Genomic DNA, 27,368 nt, shown 5'->3' on the forward strand with positions numbered 1-27,368 from the left:
AGAATTCATCTGGAAGAACAAAAATTAAAATTATCAAGGAAATGAATGGGAAAATTGGGAAGGAAAGGGCCTAGCAGTACCAGATCATAAAACTACACTAGCAAGCCCTTATGATTAAAAATGTATTATTGAGTAAGAAACAGAAAGACTGACCATAGGAACAGATTGGGTATACAGCATACAGGAGGAAAAGAGCACAACATCCATTTCTTTGACAAAGCTAATAATCCCAGCTGTGGGAAAATTCACAATTCAATAAAAGCTGCTGGGAAAATTGACAAGTAGTCTAACAGAATCTGAGGTTGGAAAAAGGTTTCACAGCAAACACAAGAGTGAAGCTGAAAATGGGTATATTTCCTGGATGTATGGGCTAACATCATAAACAGAGAAGCCCAGAAGAAGATGGGAAAGAAATCATGACTAAGCAAACGACAGACAGGTTCAAAAGAGGCAAAGTGGACAATCTGGCTTATATAAAATTAAAAAGCTTTTCCACAAACAAAATCAATGCAGCTAAAACTAAGAGAAGTGAGAAGTTGGGGGGGGGGGAAGCAACATAGTCCTTAACTTTTTTCAATGAACCATTGTGCAGATATTTTACATAATGTGAATTTACCCACGGATGTGTAAAAAGCCAGAAGGGAGGCAGGAAGGAGACTGTGCTTCTGTGGAGCCACCACATGGGCCAATGACACATAAAGTCTGGATATACAGAATCAAGAGCAGGAGGAACACTTTCTTGCAGGGGCCAGCCCCAGGACAGCCTGGCTGGAACTGAAAGGAAGAACATGCCACGAGGCACAGACATGGAAACCTGTGGCATGGGACAGACGTGGTGCTCCAATGATGGACAAAACATCCAAATGCAAGGGCCAGACTCTCAGCCAGGAGGATGCATTGAACACAAGTTGTCCTGCATCAGTACTGGAGGTCTTAAGGCAAGCCCGGATCCATCAGTGGTGGTGGGCGTCTCTCTGCAGATCTATTCTTCTGCCTTCTGCTACAGAGGGTTTTTAAAGGTTTGGGGGGGGCCACAGAGTACCGAACTGAAGGAGAGGAGCAGGATGAGATCCCAGTATAGGACAGAGGTGGTTTGGGACAATTCCTTGCATACAATCCAATTTGCTTAGTATGAATTGAAATAAAGCAACATCTGTCTGTTGTCCATTCAGTTCCTCTTGAGTTTTCTCTAGATGTCTTTTATATGTATGATTTCTAAGTCATCTAAATTTTATTATTCTCCCCGACTTCTTCTTTATTTTATGGTTGTATTAGTCTAGGTCACACAGAAGTTGAGGTCCCCTGCCATTATAATTTTATTATCTATTTCTTCCTGTATTGCATATAACTTTTTGTTTTAAAATTTGAATCCTATGCCCTTGTGCACATATTTCTTTTGTGACTCCATTAACTGTGATTCTCCTAAACAAGAATTAGGCTGCACGCTAATCCCTTTCAGTGAGGCCTAATTTTACTCTATATTTTTTCTGTCATCATGATTGCTTCCCTTATTTTTTATCCTTCATATGAGATATAACAGTTTTTGCTTCAGCCCTCTATTTTAACTCTGGTCCTCTCTTTCTTTTCATATGTATCTTTGTGGAAGTCTGATTTCTAATTCGTTTTACTTGCATTTAGCAGTGAGTTCATCCCATTAACATAGTCATGATGTATTTGCTTCTGTTTTTCCTTCTCTCTTTTTATCCCATTCCCCCACTAGTTTCTATTTTATACATGACCACACCATATTTTATCTGCCCAAAGTTTGTCACCACTTTCTCCTTCTCCTCTCCCATTTCTCTACTTACCTTTAGGGTAAAATAGATTTTTTTGACCCATTGAAGAAGTACATATAAGTACAGATATAGATATTTCCCCACTTTGAACCAATTTAGATGGGAGGGAGGTTCAAGGATTGGTCACTCCCCTCATCATCATTTTCCACTCCAAGGCAAAAGCTCTTCCCTGAACGCTTATTTTATGAGATCATTTCCTCCATTATTTCTCTCCCTTCTACCATCTGCCAGGGCATCCTTATTTCTCACCTATCTATTTTGCATCATCCCCATCCAGACCGTTCACTTCCAAAACCTCTTTCTAGTTTGAATGCTTCTACCTGCCTAGTAAAGATAAACCTCATAGGAGACATGGTTATCGTCTTCCCTTCTAGAAGAGGACACAGGGTATCAGTAACGAGTCACTTGAGGGGTCTCTATCATATTTACCTTTGAATGTTGCTTTTGAGTCTTCAATGTGAGACTCACATTTTCTCCTCAGCTCTTGTCTTTTCATCAGGAATGCTTCAGCGGCCTCTATTGCATTCAATGTCCAATTTTTCTCTTGCTGTGCTTCCCCAGAGAGGAAGCCCGTAGTGAGTGGAGTGTTCCCAGAACGAGTGTCTTCTGCCACAAAGATGTTGTCCGCTGAGTGATGTCCGTCTAGATGTGTTTCCATAGAGAGCAATCCCGAAGTAAGTGGTGTAAGACAGAAACTGGAAAGCCTCTGAGCAAAGGAACCGACCTTTATCAAGGGAAACAAGGTGAGGTCTCAGACCGTGCTGGACGGACCATAGAGCCCACCTTTGTTTCTCTCAAAGGTTGGTTTCTTTGTCCAGAAGTCCTTCCCAGTCTCTCTCTTACACCAGAATGTTGCCAGAGAGAGTGTCTTCTACCTCCATTGTCTTTGCCTCTGAGTTCTGAGAGTAGAGTAGGTGCGTATCTCCAAGAAGGTAGTAATTGAACGATTCTAATAGTATTTATCTTCACCCATCAGCATTTCATCTACAGAGTATTCTGACATTAAATCCACAGTGTCTTTTCCTCAGAATCTTCAGAGATCAGCAGTAGTTCAAAGGTGGAAGAAGCTTCCGAAAGAGAAGTATTTTTATAAATATTATCAGGTATTACAGGTATCGTTTCCCTCCACGTGTCGAGACTGCAAGTGCTGCTTCAAATGAGAGTGATCCACCAGGAATGGCAGTATTCTCAAGAGATTATCTCCTACCACAAGTCTTTTCCTCTCTGGACTATACAGTTGTGTTGATTTTTTTCATTCCTAAAACACAAAAGACCACTCGTCACATGGCATGACTCTCAGGAAGCAGAAGGAGAGGGAGGGAAACATGGCATACTGTGGTGTAAGAAACAGGAAACCGCATGGCATATTTTTACATGAGGGGAAGAATCTAAAGGTATTAATGAAAAAGTGGGGAGGAAGAACAAAAAAGGGCTTTTCCTGCATTCTCATTCCTTCCTGCTCTGCAGCTTCAGCATCCGGGCTTGGCTTGAGACCTCCAGCACTACAAGGGGAGCCTTTGGCTGGCTCTGCCACTCAGCCTCACGTCTGGCACCTGCTTGTGTGCCTCCTGTCCATCCATGCTCAGGTGCCATGTGTCTTTCCTCAGTCCACATGTTGCTTGTCCTCTCCTTCGTGGGGCGGTGGCTGGCTCCTCCTGCCTGCTCCCGTCCTTCTCTTGCTCCTCAGTACCCGGGTCCGTGTGTCCTTGGATCATCTCCCGGCCCCCTCCCTTCCCAGACGCACGACTCCCTTCCTGTCTCCCTTTCTCCCTTGAAGCCGAGTCCGGGGGTAAATTCACTTTACTCTAAAATTGCTCCACTAAAGGTTTGCCCAACAGTCCACTTACAGAAAGAGGGAACTGTGTAGAGTTGGTATAAAAAATCGATGCCTCAGTGCAAAGCAGTTTGGCAGAATTTTGATAGAAGACCAATACCTCATAGCACATAGTAAATTAAACTGTAACAGAATACATGGTTTAGCTATGACAAATGAAAGGATAAACTGGGCCTATGAAATGATGAATCACTGTAATCACTAATAAGTACCTTAGCTGAAACCTCCACCTCATTAATGTATTCATTCACTCAGCTGTGGATTGACTCCTCCAATGTGGCCGGCACATACAAAGCCAGACGGGCTAAGTGACGAGCCACAAGCCCATGGACAGCATGGTCGTAGGCTCTGGAGATGCAAACACTGTTACAGACACAGTCCCTAACAAGACAAGCTTGGGTTCTGCTAAGACAGAAAATGTGTAAATGTACATGAGAAGAAACACAAATGCAAAATGCAAGGCAGTCTGGGAGCAAGGCTTACAGCAGCTTTTCAATCAAGAAAGGCTACATGTCATGGTTGGGGCTTGAACGGTGTCTTAATTGCTAAGGATAGAGGGCCAGGTTCAAAGTCAGGATGGCTCAAATCTTGCTTTAGACCCACGTCAGCGGCATGACCACGGTCACCCCGTCTGACCTCTTAGCGCCTCAGACTACTCTAAGAGCAGGGACGCATTCACATGGGGAGTCACTCTTACTGAAGGGGCAGACAGAGCAAAGAATGCTTGCCTTGGACGCTCTGCCTTGTCCTTGCCCAAGGCCACATGCTCACCAAGGGCCTGAGGCTGCCTGTGAACAGAGGTCTTCCTGACTCCCCGCCCAGTGCTCTAACCCCTGAACCCCCCTCTGGAAGCCCCAGAAAACTGCTGGGAAGCCATGGTTGAGGAGGATGCCATGCAGCCAGGGAAGGAGAAAGAAAGAGCTCATTGCCAGGGCTCTGAAGTTCTGCAGGGTCTCAGTCCTTTCTGAATTCACCACCTGCCCTGAGGAAAAACGCCAGTTGTTCTGTCTGAGACAGGACCGTCCCTCGTCTTAGTGTGTGGTGGCTGCAAGGGAATGTGAGCAGGCCCTGCAATTGCACAGAGAATGCAAACTACCTTTAATGGAAAGAGGAAGAACAGTTCCAAGGAACCCCGAGTCACACTTGCTCTTGATCCCCAGTCATTCTGGCTTTTAACCTTTTGTGTCCCCCTCCCAGCAAATAGCTTACCTGGCCCGACGCATATGTGGGGATCTGTCCGTCTCCCCTTTAACAGTCTGGGGTGGTCTCGAGTGCAGGTTTTCTTCTACAACACAATTTGCCCCAGTAATCCTGAGAAACTGAGCTATACATTCCATGCTGGTGAGGGCTGCTTCTTTCTGGGGAGTCCAGCGCCTTCCCATGGGGGTGGACTACAATTTGTGCCATTCCTTGGCTGCTCTGTGTCCTTCCAAGATGGTTTCCTCTCAAATATAGACAGAAGAGACCCAGAAAACCCTCTCAGCATTGAGATTAATGAGCCCAATCTGGCACTAACACGGGGGAGAGTCTTAAAGACTTGATAAGGGTCACACAAATTGTAGGTATGGGAGGCAGGATTTGAACTCAGTTGTTTCTGATTCTCACCAGTGGACACAGAGCAGCAGGTTGGCTTATGAAGCTGTAAGGTATCTTTTCAGGGTCCCTGAAACCTATGAGGCTTTAAACTCACCTTCCCTGACTCCAAAAAGTCAAATCTCTCTGTCTCTCTCTCTGTCTCTGTCTTTCTCTCTCTCTCTTTCTCTTTCTATCTCCCTCTTTCTCTGTTCCTCCTTCCCTCCCTCCCTCCCTCTCCCTCTCTCTGTCTCTCTCTCTGTCTCTCGGTCTCTCTCTCTCTCTCTCTCTCTCTCTCTCTCTCTCTCTCTCTCTCTCTCTCTCTCACACACACACACACACACACACACACACACACACACTCACAGAAACACACACACACACTCCTGGCTTAGTTTTAATGTTCATTTCAACCAGATTTTACCTCCATTCACAGGTATAAAATGCAATCACTCGACAAATGTTGAGCATCTGTGGTGTTTCATCTTTGATGTTGGGTTTTTATGCGATTGGGTAGTTGGGGAAGGTCCCTCCGAAATGTCTCGTGTTCCAAGCAGAGATTCCCGAATCAGCTGGTTAATGGGTACACTTTAGAAGTCTAGAAGTTCAAGTATAGCAGGGAAGCTACCAGCCCTCCAGCCTTAGAAGCAACAAGCCAGGGGCCAAGCCCCTTACTCTGGATTTAAGAAACTTGGGACAGTGCCCAGTATACCCCAAGAGCAGGGCTCAACTTTCAGTGTTACAACACAGTCTGGAAACCTGCACCAAAATAATTCCCCGAGTGTAGGAAGCTACTGTGCTGTCAGGGAAGATCAAAACACAACATCAGACGATCATAATGATGCCAGAACATCTACATGTGAAGCCTCAAATTGGTGTGTGTATGGATTGGTCTCAGTCCTTCTGAAAGGGCTCCAAAAGCATTTTTAAAATATGTAACAGGAGTAGAAGGAAAATGGGCAGGAGAAATGAGAGATATTCACAAGAAAATTAACATTTTTTAAAAAGAAGCACCAAAAATCGGACAGACATGTACCAAACGTCAATGAAGCAAACAACCTTAAAAAATAGAAATTTCTAGATGGAAAAGGAAGAGCAAAAATCCAGTGAAGAAAACAACTCCTGGGGAAGATTTTGGGAAGATGCAACAATAGTTCAGAACATTCACAAACAAAAGAAAATTGAACTTCTGAGCTAATATAGACAAGTGATGAACACATAAAAGTTGGGGCAGAATCGGGGTATCCTAGGACAACCAGAGAAGTCCAGAAGAAAGACCCCACTATGGAGGAGTAACCAGTTAAAACATCTCCAGGCCAGCTCCCCTAGAAGAAACAGGGAGCCCTGGGGCTTGCTGGTTTGCAGGTGGCTTCAGCCCCAGTCACAGGGACTTTTACTTCCTGGGACAGCACTTGGGGATCTGATGCCAGAAAGACTGATAAGGAAGTCCTGGAATATCTGCTGATAAGGAATGCCAGGCCCAGCTGTGCTGATAGGAGAGAAGGAATCAGCATACACCCAGGGAGGACACAAGCAGAGGCACAGGGTAGCTGCTGGCTGTCTTATAGGAGGCTGGAGTTCTTGGTTTTTGAGTTCCAAGTCAGAGAAGAAAACTGAAAGAAGATCCAGGGACAGAGGCACCGTCTCCCCCTCTCCGATCTAGGTGATGACACTCTTACTTTCTTATTTCAAAAAAGAACAAGCAAAGGAGAAATAATGCAACTACAGAAAGAGGAAAGACTGGGATTTATCATTAGAGGGGGATACTGAAGGGGAAAAGCTTCCCTTACCCCAAAAAGCAATGGCAAATGGCTAGTGTTCAAAAAGAATTTCTAGTGAACTCAGAGAAGATTTTAAAAATCAAGTCAGAGAGAATAAGGAAAAACTAAAAAAAATAACAAGAATCCAACCACATCCAGAGGTTTATGGAAAGAAAATAAACCAACTCATAAAAGAGATCCAGAGTTTTGAAGAAGAAAGTGACTCTTTGAAAGTCAGGATTTGGCGAGAGGAAGTTGGGGAAGTTATGAGAGACCAAGAAATAATAAAACAAAATCTTGCCATGATGTAGCAAATGACCATTTGGTAGACTTAGGAAAAAAGATAAAAAAGATTTGAACTCTTGAAGGGTGATGGTATCCACTTTCAGAGAAACAGAGAACAATCAATCATATAACAATCTTACATAAATGCATATAAATGTGTATGTATATATGAGCACGATTACCCATGTCTAAGTATATGTGTTTGTATCCTTATATAAATGTGTGTATGTATCCGTGTATATGTATGTGTATTTATGTACAAATATTTCAGCACTTAATTGTAGCCTTCTTGGGGGAACCTGGGGGAGGGGAAGGGAAAAAAAGAATCATGTAAAAAAAGTGTACAGCAGCAAACAAAAGCAAACCTAAAAGGAAACAAGGAATACACGGGCAATTCTCAATAAAATGTGTACTATTGTGTATGATTTCTTGAACTGGAAATCTATTATTTCATATTTTGAATCCTCTCACATTCTTTTGCGCAAATGACAATGTTTTTCTATTTTGTTTTTTTTTATTTAATTTGTTTTAATAAATGAATAAGTATATAAAAAGGAAAAAAACAGAGTAGTGTTTTAGTGGAATGGTTTGGGGTCTAGAAGACACAGTATTAAATGACCACAATACTCTACTGTTAGAGAAATACCGACAACCCTGCTTTGTGGAAAATAATTTACGATTTACAAAACCCTCTGGGGAAACCTAAAAAACAGTATGGCAGGTAACAGGTATAGTTCAGCCCTTACATCATGTACCAAGATGTTTGTCCAAAGGAATAGAAATTTGGTCCCATCAACCTCGCAGCATGTCTCTGAGTCTGCAGACTAGATATTTGGTCCCTTGCCCACTTATGTATCTTATATTTGAAAAACAAACTGGGATATTGAACTCTTCTCTTCCATCTAGTTCATTTATGGTTTCGTGAAAGAGAGCTTAGAAAAACCAGGCTTTGATAAAGCCCATTGGAATTCATAAGGAGCTACTTGAGAAAGTCTTGAATCCAAATCACTCTGGCTGTCACTGCGTTTCCAACAGTACTACTAAGCACTACTTGGTCATTGGGTGGGTTTTGATGGTGCAGACTGAGTGTAAATCACAATTGTTTCTTCTGGCCAAAAGCAATGAGCTTCATTGGAATGTAATTTTGGAATCATGCAAAGAAAGTAACAAAACTATCCAAAGCCTTTAAAATAAATAATTCATTACATGATGAGAAGGCACCAAGAAGAACACAATCCCCAAATACTGCAAAAAATGTATAATGGCACTTTTTGTGACAGCAAATGTACTGGAAACAAGGTAGATGCTCTCAAGTAGGTAATGGCCAGACAAGGCATGGAAACAAACTGTGTAATATTATTATAAGAAATGGAGAATGTGTTGAGTACAGAGAAGGAGAGAAAGATCTCTGTGAAATGATGGAACGTGAAGTAGGCAAAGCCAAGAAAACATTATATACATATATATATATGTATACAAACACACACACACACATATATATATGTATACAAACACACACACACACACACATATATATACACATACATACACCTATAAACAAAATCAATTTAAATGGAAAGGACGATAAAGCAAACACTGGAAAGGACCTGTAAGAAAAGGTTAAAGACTGAAAAGGATACAAGAGAAGACACCATCACCTGTCCTCTTCCAGGAGGTGAGAGGTCCACAGGTGTTACACTTCTGCATTCCTTTTCCCAAATGCATCAAACAGCTGGGCTCACTTTTCTTTTCCTCCCTAAAACAAAAACAAAATGAGATTTGTTACATGGCATGGCATTCTCAGGGAGAGGGCAGAATCCATGGGATACCCTAGTGATTTAAGAAACAGAAAACCTCAATAGACACAATGAATTGAGGGAAGTGGGAAAGACAGGGTTTGGGATTAGTAATTATCAGGAACAGATCTCAAACTGTACTAAAAATCAGAGATTTTGGAAACCATTTGTTGTTGTTTGGTCCTGTCAGCTTTTTCCTGACCCTATTTGGGGCTTTCTTGGCAAAGGCGTTGGAAGGGTTTGCCGTTTCCTTTTGTAGCTCATTTGACAAATGAGGAACTGAGGTGAACAGGGTAAAATGACTTGGTGAGGGTACCACAGTTAGCAAGTAGCTGAGGCCAGATTGGAACTCAGGAAGATGACCCTCTCTGACTGCATAGGCACACAGAAAATAATATGAACTTCTTGAAATTGAAACATCGATCAATGCAAAAGATCACGTGTGAAACGTACATAAGCAAATCAAATAAAAAGCTTAGTGTATAAGAAATCCAAAGAGAGCAGGCAGTGGGACAGGGAAGGACATGCTATTTCATTTTTAATAATGAGATAAGGAAAGATAAATTTGCCAGAAATTTGATAGCTCATGGACACCTCACACCAACTATCACATTAAATGACAAATGGATATATGAATTAGATGTAAAAAGGGAATTTATAGCCAATTAGAGGAGCAAAGAGGAAGTTCCTTTTTGCACCTATGGATGGGGAAAGAGATTATCAGTAAACAAAAGAAGATTAATTCCTAAGGCAGTTAAAATCTGCAGCAAAACACTTACCTGAGGAAAAAGACCTTTGTAGCAAAAATCTCTGTGTGGCATATACGCAAGATATAGAACAAACTGATTCCCATTTCCAGGGTAAAGAATCATTCTTCTCTAGAAGAAAAGATAAGTATAGAAAATTTTCAGAGGAAAAACATCCAAGCTCTCAAAAGCCTTATGACAAAATAGCCCAAATCCTTCATCAGGAGAGAAGCCGGAATTAAAACAATTCTCTTTTTTTCAGCCTGTAAATCGCTAAAATTCAAAGACTAAGGAACCCATCTCCTTCTTTGTTCAGATACATGGAAACATCCTTTTCATCATAAGCTAGTTGTAACCAGAACACAAAAACTGCCATTTAATCAAAACAAAACACAACAAAACAAGACAAAAAAAAAAAAAAAAAAAAGCCCACCATACAAAAGAGACAATAGGGGGAAGGGGGAGGGGAAGAGATCTTCACTTAAATTCTTATCAAAATGAATGCTGTATAATATCTTTATGGGAAATGAAGAAAAAAACCTTTAAGAGAAAATATGTTAAAGGTGAATTATTCTATAAAGGGAGAGATCCTGAGGAATAAGATCACCCCTCCCTCTTTTTCTGAGGACTCCGTATTTTAGCTTGGATTTTAGCACGTTAAGCTCTGCCTGCGGCCGCAAACCTTTCCGTGCCCTTTGATCCCCGAGGTCAGACAGGACAAAACGATGGAGTGGAAAGCCCCGATCCCCCGGGTTGTCCGAGTTCCGAGCCTCCGGCCAGGCCTGGGACTGCAGGGACAAGAGGTGGAAGCGCCCATCGGAGACCGGAGAGAGGGAGGGTCCCCAGAGGTGGCGCCCGGCCGGCCTCCGCCGCACCCCAGCTTCCCGCCCCCCCCACCTCCCCTCACGGACACAGACGCGGCCACGCCCAGGATCTCAGCCACATTCACGCCCCCCCTCCCCCCCAGACAAAGGTGCGGATGCTCCCGGGCCTTGTAGCCGCCCTCCCCCACACCTAGCGGGCAAGAAGGAAAGCCGGGCGGGGAGGAGGGGGCTTCAGGGAAGGGCTGGGATGGGAGAGGACAAAGGGAGGGGCTGCGGCGGGAGCAGGGAGGGGGCCCCCCCCTCACTCACTGCGGCTTAGGCGCTCAGGACCCTCGGCTCGGTCCATCCGGAGGACGAGGGTAAGACGGGGGACGGAGGGGTCGCTGTGAGGCGGAGAGGCAGGGCCTGAGTGAGGGGCGCACAGACCCCCCGCCGCCCCGGCCCCGGCACATCCTCACCTCCAGACAAAGGAGACTGGCACTGAACAGAGGGTGGGAAGGGGCGGCCCTGTGACGTCACCTGCGGGGGGCTAGGCTCCTCCCAGATCGGGGGGAGGGGGGAGAGAGTGGGGTTCAGGAGAGGGGAGGGGGCGCTGGGACATTAGCCCGGAGCACTTGGGAGCCCCCCCCCCCATGAGATTACTCTGGCCCTCCTCACCCAGCCCCGCTAGGGGGGGGGCGCAGTGCCTCTCCCACCCGGAGGGCCCGGCGCTGACCAGGGTCCTGGGTCCCGGGCCGGGCTGCGGGGCTGGGAGCGGGACGGCCGCTGAGCGCGGCTTGGGGAGGGGGGGGCGGCTTTTTTACCGAAACTGGTTGGGGGAGAACAGGAGGCGGAGGTCAAGGAGGGGGCCCGGGCTCCCCTGAAAGGAAGAGCACAAAAGCTCGGCAGCAGCTGCGAAGCCCAGGCCTTGGACGGGACTTGGATTCCTGAGAGCCCCCAGAGCAGAAGCAGAAGGGGGAGAGCGGGAGGAGGGGGACAGGGCAGGGGGTCTGGGGGAAGGGCGGCATCGGCTCTTTTGTCCAGGCCTGAGATCAGAGAGCGGGAAGGCACAGAGGGCCACCAAGGCACGCATGCGCACCCGCCCCCTATTCATGCTTGTGTCCTCTGCACTGAATTCTAGGCCAGGGAAACCTTCCAGAGCCTGGACACAGGGTGCCACACCCGCCTTTCTGGCCCAGTCTCCTCTGCCACGTGACTTCATCCATTTCCCCCTAAACCTATTCGGGAAAACCGGGTCCAGAATAGTCAGTCAATACAATTCTGGGAGCAAGTGTCAGGCACTGAGCGAAGTCAATGCTGGAAACAGAAAGAAAGGCAAAAGGCCGTCTCTGTGCCAAAGGAGCTCAGTTGTGGGGGAAATGAGCTGCACACCACTTTCTATGTCCAGGAAGGAATAAGCAGGGGAAGGGGCTAGAATTAGGGGGTCAGGGAAGACTTACGTACAAGAGGAATCTTCTCTGGGGTGTGAAGGATGCCAAGGAAGCCAAGAAGGGGTGATGAAGGGCCAGAACATGGAAGGTGGCGGGGACAGCCAGGGAAATGCTCCCGCTCAAGGGACGTCGTGCATTGCCCTTTCATTCATTCCTGTATCTCCTGAAGGCTCAAAGCATCAGCAGGGCGATTGAAGAAGCTCCTGGCACAGTACAGGAAGCACAAAGCCAAGCTCTCTCCCAACTCCCCTTTAAATTCACGGCTCATATCCAATTCTTAAGTGGAGACACAAGAAAAGATCAAGGTGGGATACACGTCTAGCCCAAGACCCCGTCCGAGGCTGGAAGAAGACGTCTCGAACCCGGGCGCTGAGGGTGCCCTGCAGCCCATGTGGATGAAATGCCATTCATGGGACAAAGTGGTGACAGCAGAAGCTACAGACCCTTCTGGAGCTCAGAAGCCCGAGACAGTAAGGGGACCTGGCCATTTGTCAAAAGGAGATTGAAGTGACCCCAGTACCAGCTCTGGATGAAACACTGGAAGCTGTTTGGCACCCACTGGCTCCTACACACAGCGGGGTCCCAGTCCTAGGGAAGAGTACTGTGGGGCAAGAAGGTACAAGCATCTGGAGGAACTGTATCCTTTGTGATCACCAGGATCAGGGGCCCTGAGGACCAGAATTGCTTGAGGTTGTGACAGAATACAGCTTCCAGGAGAAATGTGGCAGAAGCCCTGAGACCACTAGGCCTTGGCAGTGCTGTACATCCATGCCATGCTGGCTGCCAGATAACGATCTGTTGGTCAGAGATGACAAGGTTTCTGAGACAAATGGTGAGGTGCATTCCAGACTACTCTTCAGTTTCCACTTCTAAACCATAAAATTCAATATTGAGATTCATACCAGACAAGTAACAAAATTCAGTATCGAGGTGCATAATAAAATCAGCACAGCAGTGATAAGAAGCACCAGATCTCTCTCTCTATTCCTATAAATGTATCTTCTTGCTCCTGGTTCTTGGATAAAATCCTTTTGGAACTTAATCTGCTTTAATTGCCATTACAATTACAATAAACTTTGGGCCTTGACTTGGAGATGGTTCCAAGCCACCAAACACTTTTGATACATCTCGCTACCCTCGTCTGCCACCCCAAACTTTTAGGGGCTCCTTTTGAACCTCAATGGTTGTAAGGTAGCAGGGACCATATGTACCTGTACCCATTGCAGTCTCAAGAGATCAGAGCTACTTCCTGAGTAAGAGTCAGAGCACAGAGACGAAAAGCAGTGACCAGACCTCAGCCAAATCACGTTACCCTGCAACCACTGAAATGCAGAATTAGTTGTGAAAATAGCACCAAGAAAAAGGCTGATGATTCAGAAATTGCATTTCCTAAAGTACTCCCACTATGGAAACAGAAAACCTTAACATATATGTAAAGTCAAATGAATAAGCTGGGAAAATTAGCAATAAATATGAATGTAAAAAGCTACAGTGGAGACAAGGAACATCAAGACAAACTGAAAAGGTTAAAAAGAGATAGCCCAAGATAAAAATAATCAACAGGAAATTCTTGTCTGAGGAAAGGTTACAGGAGATAACTTGAGACACAAATGATTAAGAGAAATTCTTGTCTTATTTACAAATCTCTCCAGAACCCCTTGTATAACATCTCTGTGCAAACTTTGTTTTATGACCCTGGTTATGTATAAAATAAATTTCTAAAAATGTACTCCTGGCGCTCGGTTTATCCTTGCCTTGTACCCTCCAACTGGTGTCCCCTTGTTAGGCAGTTTGGCCTTCCTAGAGGCCAAAGGCCTGTCTAACCCTTTACTATCAATACACACTTTGTTTTGATACAGCATTGATAGCGAATTAATTCTGTATCCGGACCTGCCCTTGGTTACTTTGGGGAAGGAGAGAGAGAGAGGTATTCAGATTAGCAGAAAAAGAGCTGATCCATCTCGGTTTAGAGCCTCAATTTCTCTTCATCAAAACCAGTATTAAGAAAGATGTCAGACAAAACAAAAGCAAGAAGAGGCCTACTTCAAAGAGCTAAGCAAGAAAAATGCATGTTTTGCTTTAAAATATCATAGGAAAACAATGTGGTGGCAATACTAAACACATATGCAAATCACAAACCTTTCACCTTCTTAAAGGAAAAGTTAAATAATTACAGCAGGAAATATTCTAATTACACTAATGGGTGACTCCAACTTTGCTCTCCCAGAATTAGGCAATTCTACATTTAAATGAAATGAGAAAGAAGTTAAGTAGATGAAAAGAAATGTAGAAAATTTAGATATGATTCAACTTTGAATAAAATTGAATGGAAATAGAGAGAAATATAACTGTTTGCTCAATTGTACATGGGACCCTTACAAAAACTCACCTTGTTTTATGGCACCTTACAACCGAATGGGGAAAAACAGAAATCTTCAATGCATTCTTAAAGATTACAATGTGATAAAAATGACATTCAGAAATGGATAAGCAAACCTATTAAAAATTAAGCAAAAAGGAAATAATCCATTTCTAAAGACTAAGTGGGTCAAAGAGCAAACATCTCATTTTATTAAAGAGAATGGCAACAATGAAACAACATAACAAAATTGTTGCAATGCCATCAAAGAATTTTAGGAAATGGTCTTTCTATAAATCATTACTTCAAAAAACCAAGAAGCAACAGTGAAAAATTAAAAAGAAACAAAGAAAGAAACAGCAGATAAAAGATGTGGACCTGAAATTTTAAAAAAATCAACTAGAAAAGGAATAAATTTAAAATCTCCAACTAAATACCAAAATGGACATATGGATAATGCTGAAAGTTCTGAAAAGTTAATTACATAATCAAAGTAAGAGATGATTTAAAGGGAAAAACAACAAGAACAAGAACAAAGTAGATAAGCCATTGGGTATTTGATTTAAACTAAAGGAAGAAGAAATGAAAAATGAGAAAAGGGTGAATTCATAAGCAATGAATATAAAAGTAAGGTAATTATTAGGGGGGATTTTTGCATAATCACATGTCAGACAACCTATATATCTATGTGAAGTAGATGAATGTGTCTTAAAAATGAAAAAAAAAACTGCAAATGTTCATAGAAGAGGAAAGAGAATATTGAAATAACCCCCAACTTGAAAAATAAAATTGAAGAAAGAAAAAAGTGAGTTCCCTTAGATAGCATCTCAAGGAACAGTTGATTTTATATTTAAATTCTATCAAATATATAAGGAACAATTCATTCCAATACTATGTAAACTGCCTAAAATGTGAGGGAAAGAAGGTGTCCTCCCAAAGTCCTTTTATTACAAAAACAGAGTTTTGATATCTAAACAAGGGAGAACAAAAACAAATTGCCTTCATGAATAGCTATGAAACATTTGAAATCAAATCATAGGAAGAGAGCATACACTATGACCAGTGGGATTTATACTAAGAATACAGGGCTGTTTCAATGTTAGGAAAGCCGGTCCAAATAACAAAACCAACAAAAATCATCAGATAATATCGACAGACACATTAAAATAAATAAATAAATAAATAAACAAATAGACAAATAAATAAATAAATAGATAGATAGATAAATAAATAAAATTTTAAAAAATAAGCTTTTGACAAAATACAATACCCATTCTTATTGGAAAACACTAGAAAGCACAGGACCCAATAGAAAGTTATTAAAAGGATGACTACCGTCTTTTCAGAATTAAAAACAAGCTTTATTTTTGAGAAGAATAAACTTGAAACCTACTAAGTTAGACCAGGAGTAAATGAAGGCTGTTTATTATCACTGCAATTATTTAATATTACTACTATATTACTACTAGCTTTAGTAAGAGGACAAGAAAAGGAAATTGTAAGAAAAAAATAGGCAATGAGGAGATTAATTATCCCTATTCGTAGATGGTCTTCTGATTTACTTAGAGCACTCTAGAAGTAAGCAAGCCCCCAAACTCGGGGAAACAATTGACAACTTTAGCGGAGTTGCAGGATACCAAATAAACCCATGTAAATCATCAGAATTTCTACTACCAACAAGACCTAGTGGGAAGAGATAGAAAGAGAAGTTCTGTTTAAAAAAAAAAAAACAACTATAAAAAGAATAGAAAATATTTGGGAGGTTCCCTGGCAAGTCCAATCCTGTGACTGTGTAAAAACAATGAGAACAAACTCTTTATACAAATGAAAAGAGATCTAAAGCCCAAGAGAAAGATGAATTATTCTTCAATAGCCTCAGTCAATAAAAATGGCAGTTCTAGCTATGGTAATTTACTTATTCAGGGTCACAACAACCTACCAATGATTTATTTTATACAACTAGAAAAAAATAATAAAATCAAATTCATCAGAAAAGAATATGAGGGAAAGAATTTGAAGGGAATCACTGGGGAGGGGGGAGGGGGGAATGTGAAGAAATGTGGCAAAGCACTACTAATAGTACTTTGCCACATTTCTTCATGAAAACAATCTGGTACTGTCTAAGAGATAGAGGAGAGGATCACTGGAATAGATTAGGCACACAATACACAGTAAGAAATGACACCAGTTATGCAGGGTTTAGCAAAAAGAAAGAGCCCAGCTTTGACAGGAAGAATTCATCATGTGGCAACAATTGCTGGGAAAACTGGAAAGCAGTTAGGCAGAACTAAACATAGATCAAAATGTCACATCTTATACCAAGATAAGGTCGAAATGGGATAGTGATTTTGACATCAACAGTGATATTGATGTCGGTGATGTAGACACCAGATGATGGTAAGCACCAAAAGTTGGGGTTCCTTCATGTGAAGAATTCACACTGGCCATTCTTTTTGAAAAAATGGAATATTTATTTAGGGGACTGGGTTACGGAGAAAATGAAGGGACAAAATAGAAACTGGGAATAATAAATATGAAAGAGAGTGGGAGAGCACAGGAAAGACAAATTCCTGACTGGAACTCACAATTATTCAGTAGAAAGGGAGCACCTCATGAGGTTGTGGCATGACTTTTGCTAACAGGATACATCCTGAAAGGGACATAGCCACATGAGTTAGTTATCTGCAAGGAGAAATAGGGCTGAGAAGCATAGTAGAATTAGGGGAACTACCTCATCACATGGAGCAGGGATAAAGAGAAAGTTACCATGGGTCAGAGTGCCATGGTAGACAGGCCCCCAAAAAGGCAATAGCCTTTTCATAATCATAAATCATAAATCATAAGTAGATTTGATAGGAAAATTTTAACCTCAAGGAAATGCCTGGAATTTCTGACAGGGCATGGCATGATGACACTGCTCTAGAACTCTATAGAAAAAGTCAGCTCTCAGGGATCTGACATGATGTGGACTTCTGACTAAATGACCTCCTCAAAGGATGCGACCATGGAGCTAAACTGATCACCATTCTTGCTTGCCCAGGGAATAAAGTTTCTCAAGTCTTCTGCAAAGTATACCCAATATTGAAGACCTCATCAATATCATTAGTAAGTCACGTGAGCAAGGAAAATTGTATCTGTCAGATCTGTGGATAAGAGAAGCCATGGAAGGACTTTCTCAAACTGATGCAAAGTGAAAAAAGCAGAATCAGGAGAATTCTATATACAATAGCACCAACGCTCTGTGATGATCTACTATGAATAACTGAGCTATTCTCAGCAATGCTATGATCCAAAATTATTTTGCAGCACTTAAGGTAAAGAGTGGTGCCCATCCCTAGACAAAGTACTGTAGAGCCTGAAAGCAGATGAAAAATGCTTTTTTCTTTACTTTCTTTTTTTCTTGGGGTTTTGTCTACATTTGATTTCCAAGAATGACTTCCAAAAAATGTGTTTTTGCATGATTCTATAGGTATAAACTGCATAATGATGTTACTTGTCTTCTCAACTTGATAGGGGTTGAGGTCCCTTTAATATTGCTCTCTGACTTCCCAACCCCCATGGCTGACCTTGATTCACAAATCCTGGTCAAAAGCACCCTTTTGAATATTCGGGCCCAGCCCCCACTATCTGCTCAGCTTCCCCCAGCCCTCACCTGATCTGAACTAACTGAAAAGCCCGCCAAGAACTTGGGGGTACCGCCCACAATCTTTTAGGTATAAAAGAGACAAGTGGAGCTCTCTCGTTGCAGGAGCCTTCCCCGCCAACACATGGTATCCTTCCGACCATGTAAGGGTTCCTGCCCGCCCAGCGGCCACCTCTGGCCCTGGCGTCTTTCTAACTGAGCTTTACTTCCAAATTTCTACAATAAACCTTTTATTTATCAGTCTAGGTTTTTGGGCCTGTAAATTCATTTACAGGGGACACTGCGCCTCATGGGATTATCTTACTATCTATGCGCTGACAAACAGTGTTCCCCCTTTCCTTTCTGTCATTATTTGGTGGCCCTCCTGGGGACCCCGAAAATTGTTACCCAGAAAACTAACCTTAACCTTTCCAGGTCTCTCAGAACCAATCTTCGTCCTTAGCAGTTCGAGTGGCTCCCAGGAAGAATATCTATGTTCCTACCCTCTTCTCACTCTATCTCTAAAACAGCCAGCACCCAGACAAGGTTTGGGCTGCAAGCAAAGTCTCTCATGGAGACTACTTGCATTTTAGGCAAAAAAGCCCTCCTTTTGTCTAACTCTGTCTCTAGAGACAAAAGACCTTTTTTTCCAAGGAATTTCTAATCCCTTTATCAGCCTGCCCTCAGGCTGGAGTGTCTCTTCTTCACCCCTCCCCCCACCAAGTGGCCATCCCTCTTGGGTCCCAGGTCAGCAGTCTCCTTGATCTCTTCTGGAGGAGATATCTGTGTTTGAGCCCCTCTCGAACTCCACTGTAGTAGTAGCCACGAGGAGGAAAAGTTTGGATCGGGGCGAACTTGAACTTGGAGATGTGTCTCTACCCAACCTCATGAGCCTTCACCTTCGCCACCAGAGAAGCACTGGATAAGATAACATCTTTCCCTTCCCCATCCTGTCTCTTTTCCAACCTCTCCCATGTGGCTTGGCAACGTGCCATTTAAATACTCCCATCCTGTCCCCTTCTTGGGGTACAGTGGAAAGATTTGGGGACTCTTTTCAAGATCTCTAGAAAAGTCTCCTATTCACTTTTAAAAAGGTACTTTGCCGCAATTCTGAACACCCCTCCCATAGCTTTTACCTGGCTCTTAAAGGCTTCCAGCCCTCTCAGAAAACTAGCTTGTCCCATACATTTTAAAACAGGACTCAGTTTCCCTGATTTAGTCATCCTGCATTAGAATATGCTCTCTAGGATGGATATAGGATTTTAAAACCGCCCATTTTGTTTCCCTAAGCCTCAGGGCATACTTACCTGCTCTCTCTAAAGCCTAGACAGAGAGCAGTTGCTCAAGCCTTTCTCTGTCTCAGGAGCTCCTAGTGCATTTTTCTTGTTTGGCATTCTATGCCCCACTAATAATTAAAAGGTTCCCTTTCTAGTTCTGGTCCCGGCCAGTCTAGAACTTCAGAAAGGAAATCTTTGTAGTTTTGGCTGGGGAACAAAGTTCGGAATCCAGGCAAATTAATTGTTAAGAGAGTGAGAATAGTTTCTTTTGATTTCTCCTTTTTTTCCCCCCATCCTGACGGCAGGCAGGCAGGGGTGAATTAAAGAGAGAGATTGAAACTATTTAAAAAACACTCCATAACTACTTTTAATTTGGAGCCTCTCTAGAATCTTTCTCTGTTCTGACAGTTCTCTTTTACTGCCTCAGTTTCCTTAAGCTGATCTCTACTTCTGGCATTTCAGTCCAGGGATATAGAATAAGAATAGATTCTCCTTCAAGCTGTCTTTTAAGAGAATGGCTAAATTAACACCTGAATTCTGTGTAGAGTTCCAATCTCTCTCTACTCGACCAACCCCCAACTTTCTTTTCAGGAGTCCAGTATCTCCAATTAGGGTCTGACCTTTCTAAAAGCTCCAAATGCCCCCACACCCTACTCACTAAAGGGATGGGTGGATTCTCTGCATTAAGTACCTGTAGCCTCAGGTAAATGCTAGCTGCCTTCGCCTCCTCTTGCCTCTTCTAACAGAGTAGGGAGGGGCCACATGGGATTTCTCCACACCCACCTTCCCCAGAGAAGGTTCTGAGATAGGCCTGCTTTTTAAAGACTCGTTAAAACTGGGGGACTTTCTAAAACTGTTTGACTATTGCTATTTCAGGAAATTTACTAGTCTGTTACGCATGATCTGGTAATTTCTATCAACAGGGGAGGAAGAAAACTGAGATTTCAGCCGGTCAGGAAATTGGGAAAAACTGATGTATTATCTCATTAAGTTCAGGCTGAATTGGAAACTATTTTACTCTTTGCTTAAAATTTGCTAGACTATGATTTGCTGAGTTATGTTTTAACTTTGAAATCCCTTATTCAGTCTTTGGGATTATTCTTTAGAAACAACCAAAATTCAGACACCTGTCCAAGGACTGGCAGTCTCTCTGATCTGTTTCTCCCTCCTGTTACCCCAGTTCCTTAATTATTATTTCACCATTTCGATATTCTAATGGTTTGGGGTGGCCTGTCTTGGTATAATTGCATAATTTGCTCAGAAATCTGTCCTCCCTAGAGAGAGAGAGTGAGAGAGAGAGAGAGAGAGTGAGAGAAAGAGAGAGAGAGAGAGAAAAAGAGAGAGAGAGAAAGAGAGAGTGAGAGAGAGAGAGAGAAAGAGAGAGAGAGAGAGAGAGAGAGAGAGAGAGAGAGAGAGAGAGAGAGAGAGAGAGAGAAAGAGAGAGAGAATGAAGCCCTCAACTTCATTTTTTGTGTCTCTCTTGGAGCCCCTGACTTGGGGTGTTCTCTTAGGGCAGCAGAACTGCCTTGAGCACTACTACACAGCAGCAGAAGCTGAGTTAAATGCACAAATGACCACAGACCTAAAGACTGTTCATCCCTGGCTGAGATGCCCCTCAACTGCAGAGATTTGAACAGGGAGGCTTGTGTGTCTCTCTGAATAAAGAATGCTGTTTTATGCTAATAATTCTGGGGTTATCGGGGAGAAACTGGTCCTTGCCACAAGTCCTTGCACTTTCTAGTTTTAGTTTGGTTTGTTTATTATTGTCCTGACTCAGTTATCCTAATTATCCTGACTCAGTCCTGCCTCAGTTTCCCTGCCTCTTAGTTCTGCAAAACCTCCTGTGTCTCTTTATCAGAATACTTGATAAGATCTTATGTTTCAGAATAGCAGAATGCTTCTCCCATCCCAAGCTATGGGAATCTCTTATCAAGATGCTGTCTCCACTGATTATGTCATCTCTCTAGAGACCTACTCCAATATTGCTCTTGCCTCTATTTCAGTCTTCCTGTTCATGAGGTAACACAAAACCCCCCACACTCTATCAAGGATATGGGACAGCTCAATTTCCCGAGACTTGATTGATGCTGTCTGGAGCTCTACGCTCAAGCCAAGCATTTCTCATTGAGACGTCATGGCACAGCTTTGTCGAAATAAAAGTTTTTGTCCTATCTCTCTCTTAGGGACGCCTAAAGGGAATGAAGGCTATGGAGTTGGGGTCCTGTTACTGCCTCTCCATAAACTCCACTAAACAGATTAAGTAATCTATCTCCACCCACCTTGATAGGGCTTCCCTGCTGTTAGGACACACCCAGCTAAGCTAGCCCCTTTGAAGTGAAAAGGTTGGGAAAGAGCAATAATCAAACTTAGCCTGGGTTTCTGTGAATGCCATCCATATTTCAGTAGGATTTATTTCTAAAAGTTCAACTGCTAACTTCTTGAATTCTCTTATGTGGAATTAGATATTCTGTATATGATAATATTTGCATTGGGTATTTTAAAAACAAACTGATTTGTATGAATAATGTTCACTTATGAAACATACTTGGATATGAACCTATGGAGACAAATTCCTTACTGTTATCAATATAAGGTTATGATAAATATTTGTTTAGAATTTATGTTCTTACTATTTTAATGACCTAGAAAAAATAACAAAATTCATATGGAAGAAGAAAAGGTCGAGAATTTCAAGGGACTCAATGAAAAAAAAGGCAGATGAAGGTGGTCTAAGTGTACCTGATCTAAAGCTATATTATACAGCAGCAGTCACCAAAACCATTTGGTATTGGCTAAGAAATAGACCAGTCGATCAGTGGAACAGATTAGGTAAAAAGGACAAAAAAGGGTACAACTATAGAAATCTAGTGTTTGACAAACCCAAAGATACCAACATTTGGGATAAAAATTCATTATTTGAAAAAAACTGTTGGGAAAACTGGAAATTAGTATGGGAGAAATTAGATATGGACCCACACTTAACACCATATACAAAGATAAGATCAAAATGGGTCCATGATTTAGGCATAGAGAATGAGATCATAAATAGATTAGAGGAACAGAGGATAGTCTACCTCTCAGACCTGTGGAGGAGGAAGGAATTTATGACTAGAGGAGAACTAGAAATCATTTTTGATCACAAAATAGAAGATTTTGATTACATTAAATTAAAAAGCTTCTGCACAAACAAAACTAATGCAAACAAGATTAGAAGGGAAGTAACAAATTGGGAAAATATTTTTAAAAGTAAAGGTTCTGACAAAAGTCTCATTTCCAAAATATATAGAGAACTGACCCTAATTTATAAGAAACCAAACCATTCTCCAATTGATAAGGATATGAACAGACAGTTGTCAGATGATGAAATTGAAACTATATCCAATCATATGAAAGAGTGTTCCAAATCACTACTGATCAGAGAAATGCAAATTAAGACAACTCTGAAATACCACTACACACCTGTCAGATTGGCTAGAATGAAAGGGAAAGGTAATGCGCAATGTTGGAGGGGCTGTGGGAAAACAAGGACACTAATGCATTGTTGGTAGAGAAATGAAAGAATCCGGCCATTCTGGAGAGCAATCTGGAACTATGCCCAAAAAGCTATCAAACTGTGCATACCCTTTGACCCAGCCATACTACTACTGGGCTTATATCCCAAGGAAATACTAAAAAAGGGAAAGGGACCTATATGTGCCAAAATGTTTGTGGCAGCCCTTTTCATAGTGGCTAGAAGCTGGAAGATGAATGGATGTCCATCAATTGGAGAATGGTTGGGTAAATTATGGTATATGAATGTTATGGAATATTATTGTTCTGTATGAAATGACCAACAGGAGAAATACAGAGAGGCTTGGAGAGACTTACATCAACTGATGCTAAGTGAAACGAGCAGAACCAGAAGATCATTATACACTTCAACAATGATACTGTATGAGGATGTATTCTGATGGAAGTGGATATCTTCAACATAGAGAAGAGCTAATCCAATTCCAATTGATTAATGATGGACAGAATCAGCTACATCCAGAAAAGGAACACTGGGAAATGAGTGTAAACTGTTATTTTTACCTTCTGAATCCAATTCTTCCTGTGCAACAAGAAATTCGGTTCTACACACATATATTGTATCTAGAATATATGGTAATATATTTAACATGTATAAGACTGCCTGCCATCTGGAGGAGGGGGTTGGGGGAGGAAGGGAGAAAATCTGAACAGAAGTAAGTGCAAGGGATAATGTTGTAAAACATTACCCATGCATATGTACTGTCAAAAAAAAGTTATAATTATAAAATAAAATAAAAATTAAATTTAAAAAAAGTATCCAAAGTCTTTAAAACAAATAATCAATTACATCATGAGAAGGTACCAATAAAAAAAACAGTCCCTACAATCCAGCAAAATATTTATAACAGCACTTTTTGTAACAGCTGTAACCTGGAAACAAAGTAGATGTTCTCAAGTGGGTAATGGCCAGAGAAGGCAAGGAAACGAATGTTGTGGAATATTACTATATTGTTATAAGAAATGAAGAGTGTGTTGGGTACAGAGAAGCAGAGAAAGATCTCTGTGAAACGATATATATTATGACAGAATATCTATCTATCTATCTATAGATACATCTACATATACCTGGTAAACAAAATCAATTTAAATGGAAATAATGGCAAAGCAAAGCAAAAAATGGAAAATACATGTAAGAAAATGTTGAAGACTAAAAAGGATACATTTGAAGACACGATCCCCTGTCCTCTTCAAGGAGGTGAAAGGTCCACAGGTGTTACAGATGTGCATACCTTTTCCCAAATGTATCAAACAGCTGGGGCTTAATTTTCTTTTCCTCCCTAAAACAAAAAATGAGATTTATTCCATGGCATGGCACTCACGGGGAGAGGGCAAAATCCATGGGATACCCTGGTGATGTAAGAAACAGAAAATATCAATAATATCTATTAAATTACAAATATATAATGAAAGGACGGAAGGAGGAAAGCAAGGTTTAGGATTAGTAATTATCAGGAACAGATCTCCAACTATAGTAAAAATCAGAGATTTTGAAACCAATTGTTGTTATTTAGTCCCGTATGCTTTTTTCTGACATGATTTGAGACTTTCTTGGCAAAGACATTGGAAGGCTTTGCCATTTCTTTCTGTAGCCCATTTGACAAACAGGAACTGAGATAAACAGAGTTAAGTGACTTCCTGAGGGTACCACCGTTGCTAAGTAGCTGAGACCAGATTTGAATTCAGGAAGATGATTCTCTCTCACATCATGCCCAGTACAATACATAGGCATCCAGAAAATAATATGAATTTCTTGAAAATTGAAACATTAATTAGTGCAAATGATCATGTGTGCAATGTACATAAGTAAATCAAACACAATAGCTTAGTGTATAAAAAATCCAAAGAGAGCAGGCGGTGGGACTGAGGAGGACACACTATTTCATTTTTTAATAATAGGATAAGGAAAAAGTAGTTTGTCAGAAATTTATTAGCTCATGAAAACCTCACACCAACTATCACATTAAATTGCAAATGGATGTATGATTAAATGTAAAAAGGGAATCTATAGCAAATTAGAGGAGCAAAGAAAAAAATACTTTTCACTTCTATGGATGGGGAAAGAGATTATGACAGGACAAGCAACAGAGAAAATCACAGAAAATAAACGATTAATCCTGCTTCTATAAAGTTGCCCAAAGTCCTAACGCAGAGAAAATGTGAGGCAAAACACTTACCTGAGGGAAAAGACCTTTGTAGCAAACATCTCTGTGTGTGGTTGCATATGCAAGATGTAGAGGAAACGGATTCCCACTTGCAGGATTAAGAATCATTCTCCCCTAGGTCAAAAGGGAAGGAGAGAATATTTTCAGAGGAAAAAACCCAAGCTCTCAACAGGCTTCTGACAAAATACTCCAAATCCCACAGCAGAAGAGAAACCGGCATTAAAACACTCTCTTCTTTCAGTCTGTAAATTCTTTAAATTCAAAGACTAAGGGACCCATCCCCCTCTCTGTTCCACAGAAAGGTACGTGGAAACATCCTTTTCGTCAGAAGCCAGTTGTAACCAGAACAACAACTATGTGTGTGTGTGTGTGTGTGTGTGTGTGTGTGTGTGTGTGTGTGATTTAATTAAAAGACTGGAGAAGGGAGGGGCAGAGATCCTTTCTTAAATTCTTACCAAAACGAACGTTAGAAAGTGTCTTTATGCCAAACTGAGAGAGAAGCCCTTTGAAGAGAAAAGATGTTAAAGGCGAATTATTCTATAAAGGGAGAGATCCTGAGAAATAAGATCACCCCTCCCTCTTTTTCTGAGGACTCCATATTTTAGCTTGGATTTTAGCACGTTAAGCTCTGCCTGGGGCCGCAAACCTTTCCGTGCCCTTTGATCCCCGAGGTCAGACAGGACAAAAGGATGGAGTGGAAAGCCCCGATCCCCCGGGTTGTCCGAGTTCCGAGGCTCCGGCCAGGCCTGGGCCTGCAGGGACTGGGAACAAGAGGTGGAAGCGTCCATCTGAGACAGGAGAGAGGGAGCCGGCCCCCGCCCCCCGCCCCTCCCCCCCTCCCCGGACCCGCAGCCTCCCAGACTGAGCCCGGAGCCGGCCCGAGGCACCCGGCAGGTGCAGGCACACGCGCGCCCGCTCCCGCCCCCCCCCCACCTCCCCCCAGGGACACAGACGCGGCCACGCCCAGGATCTCAGCCACATTCACGACCCCCCCCCCCCCCAGACAAAGGTGCGGATGCTCCTGGACGTGGTAGCCGCCCTCCCCCACACCTACCGGGCAGGAAGGAAAGGCGGGCGGGGAGGAGGGGGCTTCAGGGAAGGGCTGGGATGGGAGAGGACAAAGGGAGGGGCTGCGGCGGGAGCAGGGAGGGGGCCCCCCCCTCACTCACTGCGGCTTAGGCGCTCAGGACCCTCGGCTCGGTCCGTCCGGAGGACGAGGGTAAGACGGGGGACGGAGGGGTCGCTGTGAGGCGGAGAGGCAGGGCCTGAGTGAGGGGCGCACAGACCCCCCGCCGCCCCGGCCCCGGCACATCCTCACCTCCAGACAAAGGAGACTGGCATTGAACGGAGGGTGGGAAGGGGCGGCCCTGTGACGTCACCTGCGGGGGGCTAGGCTCCTCCCAGATCGGGGGGAGAGGGGAGGGAGTGGGGTTCAGGATAGGGGAGGGGGCGCTGGGACATTAGCCCAGAGCAGATGTGAGCCGGCCAACAAGTCATTTCTCTTGGGTCTCATCTCCCTTTAAGAGAGGGGATTGCAGTGCATCTTCCACCTGGAGTTGAGCCCAGCGCTGACCAGGGTCCTAGTTTCCCAAAGCTATGCTTCTGGCGCTGGGGCTGGGAGCAGGGTTCAATGGCTGAGCTGTGCTTGTGGTGGGGGAGGGGCGGCTCTTTTAGAGAAACAAGGAGGGGGAGAACAGGAGCTGGAGGTCAAGGAGGGGGGGTCCTGAGCTCCACTGAAAGGAAGAGCACAATAGCTCGGCAGCAGCTACATAGCCCCAGTCCTTGAAAGGGACTTGGCTTCCTGACAGCCCCCAGAGCAGAAGCAGAACGGGGTGGCCTGGAGGAAGGGCGGCTCTCGGGCTCTTTTGTCCAGGCTTGAGCAGACAGAGATCAGAATGGGTGGGAAGGCACAGAGGGCCACCCAGGCCCCTATGCCTCTACGCCCCTATTTATGAGTGGGTACCCTGCACTGAATGCTAAACCACAGAAAGCTTCCAGAGCCTGGACAAGAGGGAACCACACCCTCCTTTCTGGCTCAGTCTCCTCTACCAAGTGACTTCATCAATTTCCTTCTAAAACTATTAGTAAAAATCAGATCCAGAATAGTCAGTTAAAATTTGGTACTGTGTCAGGCACTGAGCTAAGTAAATGCTAAGAGATATAAAAACAGGAAAAAAGCCATCTCTCCGGTAAGGTGCTAAGTTATGGCAAAAATAACATGCAAACAACTATGGAGAATCATTGTATGTGCAGGATGAAGTGGAAGTAATAAGCAGTGGGAAGGACCTAGAATGGGGGGGGGGGGTTAAGGAAGACTGCTTATAGAAGATGAAAT

General features: G+C 43.0%; 3 long non-coding RNA genes across 13 annotated transcripts in view; all 3 read right to left on the minus strand.

Annotated features, from left to right (window-relative positions):
• The window catches only part of LOC141548956 (uncharacterized), a 1,120,676-nt gene that overhangs the window by 39,322 nt on the left and 1,053,986 nt on the right, over positions 1-27,368 (minus strand). For all 3 annotated transcript variants that reach the window (XR_012484170.1, XR_012484171.1, XR_012484172.1), the window contains one exon: positions 2,226-3,054. This is a non-coding gene — a long non-coding RNA (uncharacterized LOC141548956). The remainder of the gene's footprint in view (positions 1-2,225; positions 3,055-27,368) is intronic.
• Positions 3,643-5,452, minus strand: LOC141548967 (uncharacterized). The gene is made up of 2 exons (XR_012484205.1): positions 4,840-5,452; positions 3,643-4,698 (listed from the first exon to the last, which is right to left on the minus strand). It is a non-coding gene; the product is annotated as an uncharacterized LOC141548967 (long non-coding RNA).
• LOC141548960 (uncharacterized) lies at positions 5,627-26,416 on the minus strand. Of its 9 annotated transcripts, XR_012484189.1 has the most exons (8): positions 26,203-26,416; positions 25,489-25,536; positions 25,046-25,147; positions 24,032-24,148; positions 12,057-14,476; positions 10,923-10,996; positions 9,823-9,921; positions 5,627-9,003 (listed from the first exon to the last, which is right to left on the minus strand). It is a non-coding gene; the product is annotated as an uncharacterized LOC141548960 (long non-coding RNA). The 9 variants fall into 9 exon arrangements; XR_012484192.1 differs by lacking the exon at positions 25,489-25,536 and having other exon boundaries at positions 26,203-26,415; XR_012484191.1 differs by lacking the exons at positions 25,489-25,536; positions 26,203-26,416 and adding an exon at positions 25,680-25,829.

The sequence above is a fragment of the Sminthopsis crassicaudata genome, chromosome X (genome assembly GCF_048593235.1).
Source record: "Sminthopsis crassicaudata isolate SCR6 chromosome X, ASM4859323v1, whole genome shotgun sequence".
NCBI lineage: Eukaryota > Metazoa > Chordata > Mammalia > Dasyuromorphia > Dasyuridae > Sminthopsis > Sminthopsis crassicaudata.